The sequence below is a fragment of the Oryzias melastigma genome, unplaced genomic scaffold, assembly GCF_002922805.2.
Source record: "Oryzias melastigma strain HK-1 unplaced genomic scaffold, ASM292280v2 sc00397, whole genome shotgun sequence".
In the NCBI taxonomy this organism is placed as follows: domain Eukaryota; kingdom Metazoa; phylum Chordata; class Actinopteri; order Beloniformes; family Adrianichthyidae; genus Oryzias; species Oryzias melastigma.
This window is the reverse complement of record NW_023416994.1, coordinates 8,762-22,655: the sequence shown is the minus strand read 5'-3', so window position 1 is coordinate 22,655 and position 13,894 is coordinate 8,762. Positions and strand designations below refer to the sequence as shown.

Here is a 13,894-nt window from a genome sequence, read left to right as displayed (position 1 = left end):
GTACCTTTTCTATTTTTACACCATCGATATACAGAAAGACATCATTCTGTTTTCTTTTCGCAAAAACCATAAACTTTGTTTTTGCCAAATTCAATGACAACTTATTTTTATAAAACCAATTCTTCAATTTTATCATTTCTTTTTCAACTTGTTCTGTTACATTTTTTAAATCTTTTCCAGAACAATATAGGGTTGTATCATCAGCGAATAATATAAGATTTAGAACATTAGAAACTTTACAGATGTCATTTATATATAAAATAAAAAGAATTGGATCCAAAATCGATCCTTGTGGAACACCATATTCAATATTCATGCGTTTTGAAGTATGACCTGCAAACTGTACATATTGTTGTCTTTTCCTCAAATAACTAGTCAGCCAGTTGAGGGCCACACCTCTTATACCAAAAGAATATAACTTTGAAATTAAAATAGGATGATCAATAGTGTTGAACGCCTTCTTTAAATCAATAAATACTCCTATTGTAATTTTCTTTTCATCAATTGCTGTTGATATGTCTTCAGTTATTTTGATCATTGCCAAGGCTGTAGAACGATTTGAGTGAAAGCCACATTGTCATTTAATATTTTATTTTTTTCAAGAAAACAATTTAATCTTTCAGCAAACAGTTTTTCTAAGATTTTGGAAAACTGTGGAAGTAATGAGATTGCAAAATGGAATAACTTTAGCAGTTTTCATACCATCAGGAAAGATACCTGTTTTAAGTGAGAGATTAAAAATGTAACATAAAGGTCGGACTAAACAATCTATAGTCATTTTGATCATTTTCATGTCAATGTCATCACTATCAGTCGATGTCTTGTTTTTTAATGTTCTCACCACAGATAGTATTTCTTGTTCATTCACTTTAGAAACAAACATCGACTGCATCACTTTATTCTCCACTTTATAATTGTCATTCACATTTTTCTGTTTTATCATTTCATTTGCTAAATTTAATCCAATATTTACAAAAAATGAATTGAATTCATTGACCTCTGTATCAAATTTTTTTATCTCTCTGATGTCTTTTGTAAAATAATTTGGAAAGTTTACTGAACCTGTCTTATTTCCCATTACCCTGTTGTGTTGTTGTGTGTTACCAAGTTGACATGTTGTGTTGTGAACCCTCAGGGCCACCGTAGTAAAATGGTGATCTTTCGTCTTTCTGCCGTTTAACAACACTTCCTGTTGCATCCAGGTATACAATGTCCTCCTTTGATGTCTTCAAGAATAGTTTGATGGTGTCTTCAGACCACAACATGACTCCTTTTGGTTTCAACATGGTTTTCTGAATAAATGTATCAGATGTACCTTTCTCTTCTTTGGACATGATGAGCAAACTGGTCATATCATTTTTGTCCTTCCTGAATTTTTTTCCTTCATTCCACGATAATGTTTTTAAGACACCTGGTGAAAGCACCTCATCACGGCAACCGGACTTCAGAACTGTATCATCCAAATTACTCAGATTTTACAAGAAAGACTCCGTGGAGGTCTGCAATGAAGACTCTCAGAAAGTATTTCTCTTGCATCTGCTCTAATTGGCCGTCTTTTTAGTTGGTCTTTACAGTGTCTGACCGTCTTGTGGTGGAATATTTGTTGATCCGATGACATGAAGAAATGTCAAACGTTTTCATGAAAGTTTATTAAACAGAGCAGAAAAAAGTACACGTTGGCGAGCATGGCGGAGAGGTCTGCAGAGCCCTGATCTGTGATGGACGCTCACATTTTATACAGTCATACAATCGGCTGTTAATCAGGAGCTTAAGATGGAAATGTAAGTGTCATATCTAATGTGGACAAGATGTTCTAATGAAATCAAAATGTTTACACATTGTGGTCAGGGTGTTCTGACAACAAGAAAACAAGACTCAGAGGATGAGACATAAGCAAATGTATAATTTCCGTGACAGTCTCCCCCAGAAAAACTACATCTGCTTTAAGTGTGTTCTAATTTTTCATATTGACCTTGACCGTAATAGGATCGTCATCAAAAGTGCATTTTGCAGAGCAGACAGAGGAGATTTTTTCTGAGATCCAGGGGACTTCACACTGTGTCTCTTGAAGGCAAAGCTGCAAAAAGGATTGATCTGTTTAATTCCTTTAGCGATGATGTTCGTCCAATGCAGAGTTTTAAATTGTCGCTTCTGTTTTTGCCTAAGTTTTATCCAAGCATTTTGTGGAATGAAAAAAATCTATTTTTTTTTCCATTTATGAATGAAATATGTTTTCTTTGATTCACTTCCAGCTGAAGAGCTGGACTCCTTGGTTGTCTCTATGTCCTGCAGATTACAAAGAAAAGTGTGTCGAGAAAATGTAATATGTAATTTTAGATGAAAACTAACTAACAAACATTGATATTTCTGACAAAATAACAGTCACCTCAGATATATCTCGGATAGGTGATTTGGTTGAGCACTGAGAGGCGGCTGCTGAGTCTGGGGTATGCAAAACTGTTTGTTTGGTCATCTTTTTCTGAGACGGGACTGGATGGCACCAACTCCACTACAGTATGGGACTGAAAAACAAAAAAAGTAAATGGTACTAATTTACATCTAATACATATACATTTTAAAGTAGATATGAAGTTACAGTAGAAGCTAATCCTGATCATAAACATTGAAAGGGGATTAGTATTTTTTTAAAGTAATGATAATATTCATAACATTATAAATCATAAGTCATTTGCCATGACAAAAAGGCAGTGTCATAATACCCCTTTATGATGAATGTACACATTTTGTAGTCTCGTACGATTTGTTTTGGTATTTGGAATACCCAAGTCTTCAGACACTACTCCAGTTGCCACTTTGTAGCTGCACACTTTCTTTTTCAAGGCATTTCATAATTTCTGGAGGTAGCTGGGAAATACTTGAAAACGTGTCATCTTTTGTAACGATGATTTTCCTGGACTGATGACAAAGAAATTTAGAAATCAAAATATGTTTAGCAATTTCATTATTTGTAATTTATGTAATGACTGTAAATGAATTCAGTTTTACTTACCTTCCCAAATGCAGAAAAGCGGAATCTAAAAAACATCAAGAATAAAAATAACAATGAGAATAGTTGATTAGCATCTGTGTTTTTATGAGGTAAACAAGTAAAAATAAAAAAAAATAAAATTTAGTGGCAAATTTGACAGAGTATTTCATGTAAAATCCATATTTAGAGAAAACAAACCCTCAGATTTGCAAGCACGATTCTTCATTAGAAGCATAAATTAATATTTGTGTGTTTGTGTAATTCTTTACTTGTGCTGTACTTTCTATTTGTAATTCTTGATTTGTAACTATGTAATACATTTTGGGAATAGTATAAAAAATGCTACATTAAAAAATTTGAATAAAATTTAAACATACACGAATTAAAATAAAACAACTTAAAACTAATTACATATTTTAATATTTAAAAAATAAGCATAAATGGCATTTTATACACACACAAAAACACAGTTGGAGACAAATCTGTGGTGAGACTTATTTCACATCTTACTAATTTGTCCGTAGGTGATGCGTTTAAATACTACTAGAATGCTCGATCATCAGAGTACTCTTGTCAGTCGTTTCAAACTCAGATCGTGAATTTAAAGCTAATTTGATAGTTTAATTTGTGATTGTGTAAATTGTATTAATTTTTTTTTTTTAACTATGCACATAACGTATTATATGACTTACAAATCAAGAATTACGCAAGCACAAATCCAAAGTAATGCACAAATCCTAAACTTTGCATGCACAAATCAAGAATACGCACACACAAATCGAAGTATTTTCTCTCCATACTAGTATATAACCAACGAATAATCGATAATCTGTTTCAATAGCACACAAACTGTTAAAAAATACCGTTGGCTGCCAGTACAGCCAAGATGCGCAATGCTTCAAGTACTTCAAGTGTTACAAGGCAGATAACCTATCCAGGACGAAGTGAAAATGAGACACGGCTGCTCTGAGGAAATATTTTGTGGTTTAACCGTAACCCTATTCGTAATCTTAACAAAAACCCTTCCTCCGCGTCAGCGTTGGTCCTAAATATATGCAAATTATAACTTTATTCCAAAAAAATAAAAATTAGTAGTAAGTAAATTACTGTCATGCTTTGTTATTTAAAAGAAGAAAAAAAAAACACACAAAACTCTCCTTTGTGCCAAAATTTCCGAATCTGTGTCTATAAACTAAATGCAATCAATTTCTAAATCGTAGTGTTCCAACGACTTTACTAATGCTAATGATTCATGGGAGTTGCTAAACTAAATCATGGCTAGGCCACCAATAATGGCAAAGGCTAACTAGCACCAAAAACACTTTTATAATTCGACATAGCTTCAAAACAAAACAAAGAACGTTAACTGCCATTTTAGAATAAATATTCTTTCCGTTAAATAATTATTTTAATGTAGCATGTACACTTTAAAAGAACAAGATTGTTCTTACTAGCAAAGCATCGAAAACCTCAGGAAAAATGCATAAATGGATAAGATTTTGTTAAAAAAATTCTTTAAATATTTACACTTGTGTTTAAGAATATTGACTTACTCATGGCCCTTGGTCATGTGTGCTCATTGATGGCTCGCAAATCAATTTTTCCGGTGGTAGCAGGGCCAATGGCGGAAAAGTAGCCTGTGCAATGTCAACGTTACCACCGCGCGCTAAACACTAACCGAGCGGAAACGTCGAATACACTCCTTCCACATAAAGTGTGCTTTTTTGTAAATGCCACATTTACATTTTTGTAATACAATTAATATCAACCTCCATTGTAATAAAATACTTAATATTTTAATATCATTTATGTTTTTGTCTTAACATATTTTTAAAAAAATATAATGAATTTCAAAAAAATCTCTGGGTGAAATATGTCTAACAGTTTTGTGGTAGCCTTTCACAGCTGGTGATTCCTCAAAAGGCAAACCATACTGGGAAGATAAATAAATCAATAAATAACATAACGTTTAAAGAAAAAAAGGATGTGAAAGACACCCCCCACCACCACCACCATCAACGAAAACAGAAAAAAAAAAATCACAAATGAAGCGAAAAATCGTAAAAACTTCTGTGAAAATATTCAAAATTCTAAGTATAACTAAAGCAGTCTTGTCATTTGCTAAAATGTGTTTTATGTGCGTAAATTGTGTTTTGTATTTGAAGCCAAAAACAGCTAATTTATGTCCCTGTGAAACCGTTTCTGATATTTCATGAGTAGATTTCTACAATTTGTTTTAAGAAAAAAAAATGTTGTTGATAGTTGCCCAATTTATGAATAACTTATATACAAGATGTAAGTTGTACAAATCGCAAAGTGGGTGAATATTTTGTCCCAGGCACATTAACTTAACTAATGCTAAAACTCCAAATGTATAATTTTTGTTATGTCTATTTATAAAAAATATATATATAAATAAAAAATGTACAATGTTTGTAGTGGAGGTACTCTGTGAAGTAATAAGTAGGTCGGTGAAGGACTGGCAAACTACATAATTTTTACAAAAGAATTAGACACAGTCAAAGTATGTCAGAGAAATGTCAAAATCTAAATTTTCATAGTATTGCAGATGTAGTTTTACAGTAAAAGTACACAGTAAAAATGCTTCATATTTTCAGGAGTAGTGCTCATTGAAGTACTAAGGAGGTCTGTAAAGGAATGGTGAAGTACTAAATTGAAACTGAGGAATTAGTCCCACCCAAAGTCAGCCAACTGATGAAATAGTTACACTTTTCATAGTATTTCCAATGTACTTTTCTCAAAGTATACAGTAAAAATGCTTCATATTTACAGGAGTAGTACTCACTTAAGTACTAAGGAGGTCTGTAAAGGAATGAAGTACTACATTGAAACTCAGGATTTAGTCCCACCCAAAGTCAGCCAAATGATGTAAAGATTAGACCTTTTATGGTATTTCTGATGTTCTTTACTTAAAAAACTATACAGTAAAAATGTTTTACATTTCCAGGAGAAATTTTCTAGAGAGGACTAAGGAGGTCTGTGATGGATTTATAATGTAATGGATTGATGATTGGGATTAATTCACAGCTAAAATTAACCAATTTTGTTTCACTAATACATGATATTTATTTTGCCTTATTTTTAAATGGTGGTGGTAGTGGGGGGGGTTAATTGTTAAGGCCTGCTGGGTGTGTTTAATTTGTTGATCCATAGTCTTTCTCTGCGGCGGCGTTCTGTTGTAGTCCATTCCGGGTTGCATTCAAGAATCTTGTAGTTGAGATTGGTTAGGGAATGGGTTTGGAAATGCTGAACTAGGTGTGTGATGGGTTCCACTCTATGTCTGATGTTGTAGCGGTGGGCGTACATCCTGGTGGCCAATGAATTCCGGGTTTCTCCAACGTATTGTTTTCCACAGATCTTGCAACTGATGAGGTAGATGATGTTTTTGGTGCCTCTGGCTGGTGGTGTGTTAATTTGCATGTTTTTTCCATTGGAGCGGCTCTGGACGATGTGTCGTGAGGTGGTTCCAGTTTGTGCATGTTTCCTTGTTTTGAGTTTGGAGCTGATGAGAAGGTCTTTTAAGTTAGGTTTACGGCGGAATGCTGAGATGAGCTGAACGTTACTCAAGTTTCTGGTTACTTGTAGATTGCTGATCCAGTGCCTTTTGATGGATTGAATTCTCTTGTTTGTTTTTGGGTAGGTTGTGATGAGTGGGATGATTTTGTGTTGTGGGTCCTTGGTTGAGGTTCCAGTGGGTTCTTTACAGGCTTTTCGTAATATGGTTCTGGGGTAACTCCTTTTGGATAGGGCTTGGAGCAGGTTGTCAATTTCCTTGTTGGAGTCTGCTGTGTTGGAACAGATTCTGTTAATCCTGATTATTCGCGATTTGATGAGACCTTTGAATGTGTGTTTGGGGTGGAAGCTGTCAAAGTGTAGTAGATATATTGAATCCGTGGGTTTCCTGTACAGTTTGGTGTCCAATTTCTGGGTTTTCTCAAATTTAGGTCCTTTGAAGGTGGTGACGTCAAGGAAATCCACTGAATTTGGGTCGAGTGTAGGTTTAAGTTTGATGGAGGGATGATGCTGGTTGAGGACGTTCACAAAGTGGTCAAATTCCTCTCCGGTATGGTTCCAGATACCCCAGATGTCATCCAAGTACCTGAGAAAGATTTGTGGTTGGAGTGGGCATTCAGAAAGAGCCTGTTTTTCCCCGTTCGCCATATAGATGTTTGCATAGGATGGGGAGAAACTTTTTCCCATGGCTGTTCCTTTGATCTGGAGAAACCAATCGTCGTTAAAAAGGAAATCATTTTTTTTAGGTCGATTTGGAGGAGATCCAAGATGTCTTGTTCGGGGCGGGATGGGTCCGGGTAGTTGAGGAAGCTTTCTTTGATGGATTCCATTCCCATTTGCGTGTCGATGTTTGTGTAGAGGTTTTCCACATCCATTGTGAAGAGGAAGATGTTGGTTGGGATCGTTTCCTGGTCAATTATCTGAAGGAAATCCGTTGTATTCTTGATTTAGCTGGGTTGTTTGGTGGAGAGTGGTGCCAAGTAGTATTCCATGAGTTGTGCTGTTCCATAGGATTCTCTGCTGCAGTCCGAGACGATGGGTCTTCCAGGTGGAAATAGGTGTGGGACGGGCCAAGTTTCCGATTTTTTTTGTGAATTTTTGGGAGGAGGTAAAAGAGTCTAGGTCGTGGAGTGGGTGGGCTCTGTAGGTAACTTACCTGGTTGGATGTCAAGAATCTCTTTTGTTGCATCAGTTTAAGAATTGAGTTAATTTGTGTTTTGGTCTGGGTGTAGATGGGTACCTGGAGTTGTTTGTAGTACTCTGTGTCGGATAGTTGCCTCATTCCTTCTTGGATGTAGTCCTTTTTGTCCATGATCACAATGGCGGAGCCTTTATCGGCTGGTTTTATAATGATGGAGTCGTTTTGTTTGAGTTCCTTCAGGGCTTTTCTTTCCTCTTTTGTGAGGTTAGGTGTTTCCGGTTCCGAATGCAAGTCCTTTAGGAGTTGTTTGTCCTGCTCTATTAATTCCAGAATAAATGGATCCAGGTTGTGGGTTGGAGGTTCCCAGATGGAGGTCGGTCTGAATGGATTGAAAGTGCTTGAGTCGTTCTCCTCGTGAAAAAAGTCTGCCAGTTTAATTGTGGAATTTCTGGATGTCCAGTTTAGTTTGTTTTGTAGCTTGTGGGATGGGGGTTGTGGAGGGGGTAAAAGTGAGTCCTTTGTTAAAAAGGGATTCCTGGGCTGTAGTAAGTGTAAAAGTCTTCGATAAATTAATAATGGATTTATTAGTTTGGGATGCATTCAATTTATGAAGTTTTAGTTTAAATGATTCAACCAGTGTTTTAACACTGTTTGTGCTGTTGAAGGAGTCCAGTGGATTAAGTCCCTTTCTGTTCTGAACTCTGTGTCTGGAATTTTCTGTATCGTTAGTTGGGGTGGGTGGTTAAGCTGTATAGTTCTGTTTTGGTTCGTAAAGTTCTTCTTACAATGTGGAGCTAAGTGTTCGGAGAAATTAATTAGGGGGATGAAAATTTCCACTAGTGGGAAGGTGTCGTTTGCTATGTCTATTAGTTTGTGTGTTGAAATTGTTGAGATGGGGATCATCTTTATCGTTGATCCCAAAAGATAGGATAGCTTTTTGAGTGGAGTCGGTGGGGGGAGTTTTATTCCTAAGAATGTGAATCGCACGTTTGAGTTTAGCGCCTGGGAAGCAGTCTATTTGTATATCACTATTGGTAATGGGTGGGAAACGTTTTAAATTAGAGTCACCCATGATAATAATTGGCTTACGTGGGGAAAGGGACCAATTACTGAATTTATTACCCTGGTGGTTGTGAACAGTAAGGCAGTTCTGGTTCTGTGGAGCGATGGGGGTGGGGCTGGTTTTTCTTTGGTCCTGGAGTGAGGGTTGTGGTCCTTCGTAAAGGAGCGAGGGGTGTGGTCCTTTGTTCCGGAGTGAGGGCTGTGGTCCTCCGTTTTGGAACGGGGGTTGTGGGTTCACGTCCTGGTTCTGGAGTAAGGGGTGTGGACTCCCTTTCTGTTTCTGGAGTGAGGGGTGTACTCCTTCGTCTTGGAAGGAGGGTTATTGTCTTGCGTTCTGGAGCGGGGGGTGTGGTTGTACGTCTTGGAGCAAGGTTTATGGTCCTCAATTTTGGAGCAAGGGGTGTGGTCCTCCGTTCTGGTTAGGGGTTAGGGTTTGGGTTAGGGTTAGGTGGGTGGGTTACAGTCCCCCTTCCGCGGAAGCTGGGGAGTGCGCGGTCCATCCCTGGGTGGCTATCATACTTCCGTCCCCTCGAGGGTGGGTGGAAGGATGGGTGGAAGGGACGTTTCTTTCCCCTTCGTGGAGAGACAAGTATCCATTCCCCATCCATGTTCCTGTTTTTTAATATTTTTGGTAAGTCCTGATGTCGCCTTTGTTATTATATTTTAATAAATTTATACTCTTTTTAGTTTTGTGTATATGTATTAAACAAAAAACCAAAGGCGTATAATTATAGAATGAAAAACTACCCAAAGGGGCGAAAAATCAGCGAAAATTTGAAAAAAAAGAAAAAAAAAGGATCCAAAAAATCAAGAGTGCGTGCTACGGCAACGTTTCGACCTGTATAGGGTCTTCTTCAGGCCTGTGTAGCACGCTGTCTGTATAGGCTGGGTGATTAGTTCTGAGCGAGCTGCTTTCTCTTCGAAGAACAGAGCCAAAATTAGCTCTCTTCAGCCTCTCTCCTTTATATAGGCTCTGGGCTCCACCCCTTTCGCCAGGTCTAAATCTCATTTTTCCTTTTTCTTTTTGGTTGAATTAGTTTATACTAATTATTTTAAGTTCTATATCAATCTAATTTAATTATTTATCATATCATTTTAGTGGAAATATAAATAAGTGTTTTTAAATCAAATGTATTTATATAATTTATATTTGTGTGGCTTTGTGTGTTTTTTATATATAGTAAATTTATATAAATATATAGGTAATGTATTTTTGTGTTTTTACGTATTTATATATAAAATTTATTTATATAGAGAAGGTAATAATGTGTTTTTGAGTGTTTCAGATGTATTTATATAAAATGAATTCCTGTATGTATTAATTAATTATTTATTTAATACGTTTATCTAGGATTGAATTTGGAATTGGGTGTTTTTATATGAAATGTATTTATATAAAGAAGGTATTAATGTGTTTTTAAATCAGATATATATATATAAACAATGGATTTATATATGTATTAATTATTTATTTGAGTGGTTTATCCAGGATTCAATTTGGAATTGGGTGAGGGGTTAGGGTTTGGGTTTGGGTTATGGTTAGGGTTTGGGTTAGGGTTAAGGGTTTGGGTTTGAGGGTAAGGAGGAGTAGCTGCACACTGTTAAGCATGAAGCTCCAGGATGCACGGGCCATTCCTGTCACTACTTTGTTCTCACACTTCTCCCTGACTAGTACAGCTATTGTAATCATATTTTGCTTTGAATCATACTCACACAGATGGGGAGAGTAGAATTAGGGTCATAAGGTCAAGGGTTCAAATTAGGGTAAGGTTTGGTTATGGTTAGGGTTAAAGGTAAGGGTTAGGACTCCATGAATATAGTAATTATAGTTAGGAAAAAATTAACCAGGTGTTATGGTTATGGTTAGGGCCAGGGGCCTTCTGGGTTCAGGTTGAGTGAGGGCAGGAAGTTTGGCTTTGACCAGCATATCACGTAGATTTTTGTTACGTCTATATGCTGGCAAAAACCTATGATTTGCCAACAGCCCCTGATCCTGAACAAGAGTCCGAAGGTTCTTCCTGAGGACCCCCACCATTCTGTGTGTTGAAGCTGAGTAAGTTGTTATTATGGGTAGGAGGGGGGATGTGTCTGTGCCTTTGGGTTCCTGAAATGATTTAAAACATTTTCTTAAAAGAGTGCGAGTAGCCTCTTTTAGACAGTGAAGTGAACAGGGTTTTGGTCGCCCTTTTGAAGTCAGATTGCTGACTGCAAATTCTATGAAAGCAGAGCAGCTGGGATTTGAGCAGACCTGCAAATGTGTGGTTAGGATGAAAACTGGTTTTAAACAACAGAGAATGTGTGTCAGTGGGTTTAAAAAATACCTTAGTATCTAGCCTATGCGTATTGTGGAAGTTAACTCCTTTAAAAGTGGTGGTGTCTAGGAAATCTACTGAGGAGGCGTGGCATGTTGATTTAAGTTTTATTGACGGATTGTGATCATTAAGGGTCCTCAAGAAGGCCTCAAACTCTGCCTCAGAATGTGTCCAGACGCCCCAGATGTCATCCAGGTAGCGGAGATAGCAGAGTGGTTTCAATGTGCATTTTTCTAATACAGTTGATTCCCACTCTGCCATGAAAATGTTGGCATAAGCTGGGGCGAATTTCTTACCCATTGCTGTTCCTTTAATTTGGACAAAGAATTCCCCATTAAATTCAAAGTCATTTCTGGTTAAGTTAATCTCCAGAAGTTGTAAGAGTTCTCTGTCTGGGCGCATTCTATCGGGGTATTTACGGAAAATGTTCTTGATGGCATCCATGCCCTGTTTATGATCAATGTTAGTATATAAACTGTCAATATCCATAGTAAATAATAATGAATTAGTTGGGATTTGTAATTGTTTAACTTTATCAATGAAATCATACGTATCTTTAACAAAACTGTCATGTTTGGTGGAAAGCGGGTTAAGGTAAAAATCCAAATACTCAGCTGTGTAGTAGGTTTCGCTGCCACAGACAGATACGATGGGTCTCTCCGAAGGAATCAAGGACGGAATTGTCAATTTTTCTGGTTCCTTATGAATTTTAGGAAGCAAATAAAGGCGTCTGGACCTCGGCTGTGTGGTGCCCTGCAGGTACGTTTTTTGTTTTGAATTAATAAACTTCTTTTGTAAAAGATCGTTAATAATTTTGTCCACTAGAGGAATTGAATCTAAATACATAGGTTTTGTAAGTTTCTGATAATAGGTCTTATCATTAAGTTGTCTGTAACCCTCATGTAAATAGTCTTCCCTGTCCATAATGACAGTTACACTTCCTTTATCAGCGGGTTTGATTACTATTGTTTTGTTTTTCGGCCAACTCTTTTAAAGCTTTGGTTTCCTCCTGGGTTAGATTAGGTTTATTTGGAACAACTTTAAAATTATTTTGAAGATAGGAGAGATCTTCATTAATTAAGGTGTTAATCTGTACAGGTAAAGTTTCAGAAGAAGGTGTCCACTCTGACTTCTGTGTAAAAGGTTTTCGTTGAGTGGTCCCTTTGTTATTAAAATGAGCGATTAATTTAATGCGTCTGTGATAGTCCTGTACGTCATTTCTAGATTGTAAAGCTAAATTCTTCTGACTGTATTGAGAAGGGATGAACGTGAGACCTTTGCTCAGAAGGGAGAGCTGTGAGGAGGAAAGAAGAAAGTTAGAACAATGATTCATAACTCCATCTGTCCCCTCCCTCTGGGAAAAGTTGAGGGGAAGAACTAGTTTAAATAAGAAGCCCAATGATTTAGCATCATCTTGGCTGAGTCAGGCGTCCAGTGAACGTAGTCACGTTTCGTCTCGAGGAGAGCTGGATGCGGGATGTGGTCCTTCATTTCCTGAATATGTTTATTCAGTTGCAGCAGAACCTCCTGTTCCGCAGGGGGAAGGTAAGGAGAAAAGCTCACCATGGGGACCAGAATTTTGGCTGCAGGGAACCTCTTCTCAGCCTCAGTAAGAGCTCTTACCATTGCAGCGACTGGTGTTCTTTTGTCTTTCTGGGACCTATTGTTGATGCCAAAAGACAGCAGGATGATCTCCGGTTGAACGTGGCAGGTGGCTGTTCTCAAAAGAAATTCAGCATGGTCCCACTGTGCTCCAGGGAAACCATCTGCCTGGGTGTTTTCTGCCTTGAAATGTGGAAGTCTACAGATGTTTGAGTCACCCATAATTACAGTCTTCTTTTGGATCTGCAGATTCCATTCTGTAAACTTCCTCGGTGTGGTAAGATGTCGGGTTGGAACACACACCTGTTGAACTGACGTTTGGTCTGTAGGTCCGATGGAGAGTCGAGTCTGAACTCGCTGTTCCACTGCTGCATCTGCGTCAGAGTCAGAAGTAGCTTCCTCCATCACTTTCATAGGAGCACCTACAATGTTCAGGACACCAGTATTTCGTTCCTGGTTGGATCTTACACGTGAGTGAGTCCGGCGTGGTGGGAGGGGTCCTGCAGGGGAAGGAAGGCGAAGGGGGGAATGTGGAGGTGATGAGTTTGTTACACCCACCTCCTCAATGTCAGGCATGGGGGACCAGTCCCCTCTAGTGGGCTCCGTCATGGTTTCCACAGACACGTAGGAGACTGCAGGAGCTGGAGGTTGAGCGTGGATCTCTGCCATCGTGGTGGTCTGGCGCACAGCGCTTGGAGGAGGGGGAGAAGAAGGAGCTGGGTGCGTTACAGCTGGGCTTACTTGTGGTAGAACAGGAGGCTGAGCAGCTGGAGGAGGAGATGGAACCGGTTGCACAGCCGGCTGCTGCTCCAAGCCCGTTGTGTGTACTGGAGCAGAAGACGCAGGAGGAGCAGGAGGCGCAGGAGCAGGAGCAGCAGGAGGAGAGGGGGGGGTTTCTGGATCGGCGATGCGTGCGATGATCACAGCCCTGCAGCGTTCCAGAGTGTCCTCTCTCAGGCGTCTGCCGAGACTTCTCCTGGCCCAGGACGTGGCCACTTCAAACGGTTCCTGCCATTCCTGTGAGGGGAGCCTGGCCAGCTTTTCCGCTTCAGTGTCAATGTTTTTCTGGTAGTGCTCAGCTAGGATCGTTATTGTGTTTTGTGCCCAGGTTTTGGCGTTCCCCTCAATTAAAGTCTGGGTATGTGCATTTGGGGAAGCTGGTTTAATAATAGAAGCCAAATTGTTTGAGATTCTACGTAAGGAGGGAGGATATTCCCGCCTTGAAACATTGCTGAGGTGATGCAATGCTTTAAT

At 38.5% G+C, this 13,894-nt stretch overlaps 1 long non-coding RNA gene across 1 annotated transcript; it reads right to left on the bottom strand.

Annotated features, from left to right (window-relative positions):
- Positions 1 to 1,623: 1,623 nt before the first annotated feature.
- LOC112141234 lies at positions 1,624 to 3,352 on the bottom strand. Its single transcript, XR_002918339.2, has 3 exons — positions 3,011 to 3,352; positions 2,721 to 2,916; positions 1,624 to 2,522 (listed from the first exon to the last, which is right to left on the bottom strand). It is a non-coding gene; the product is annotated as an uncharacterized LOC112141234 (long non-coding RNA).
- Positions 3,353 to 13,894: the final 10,542 nt, after the last annotated feature.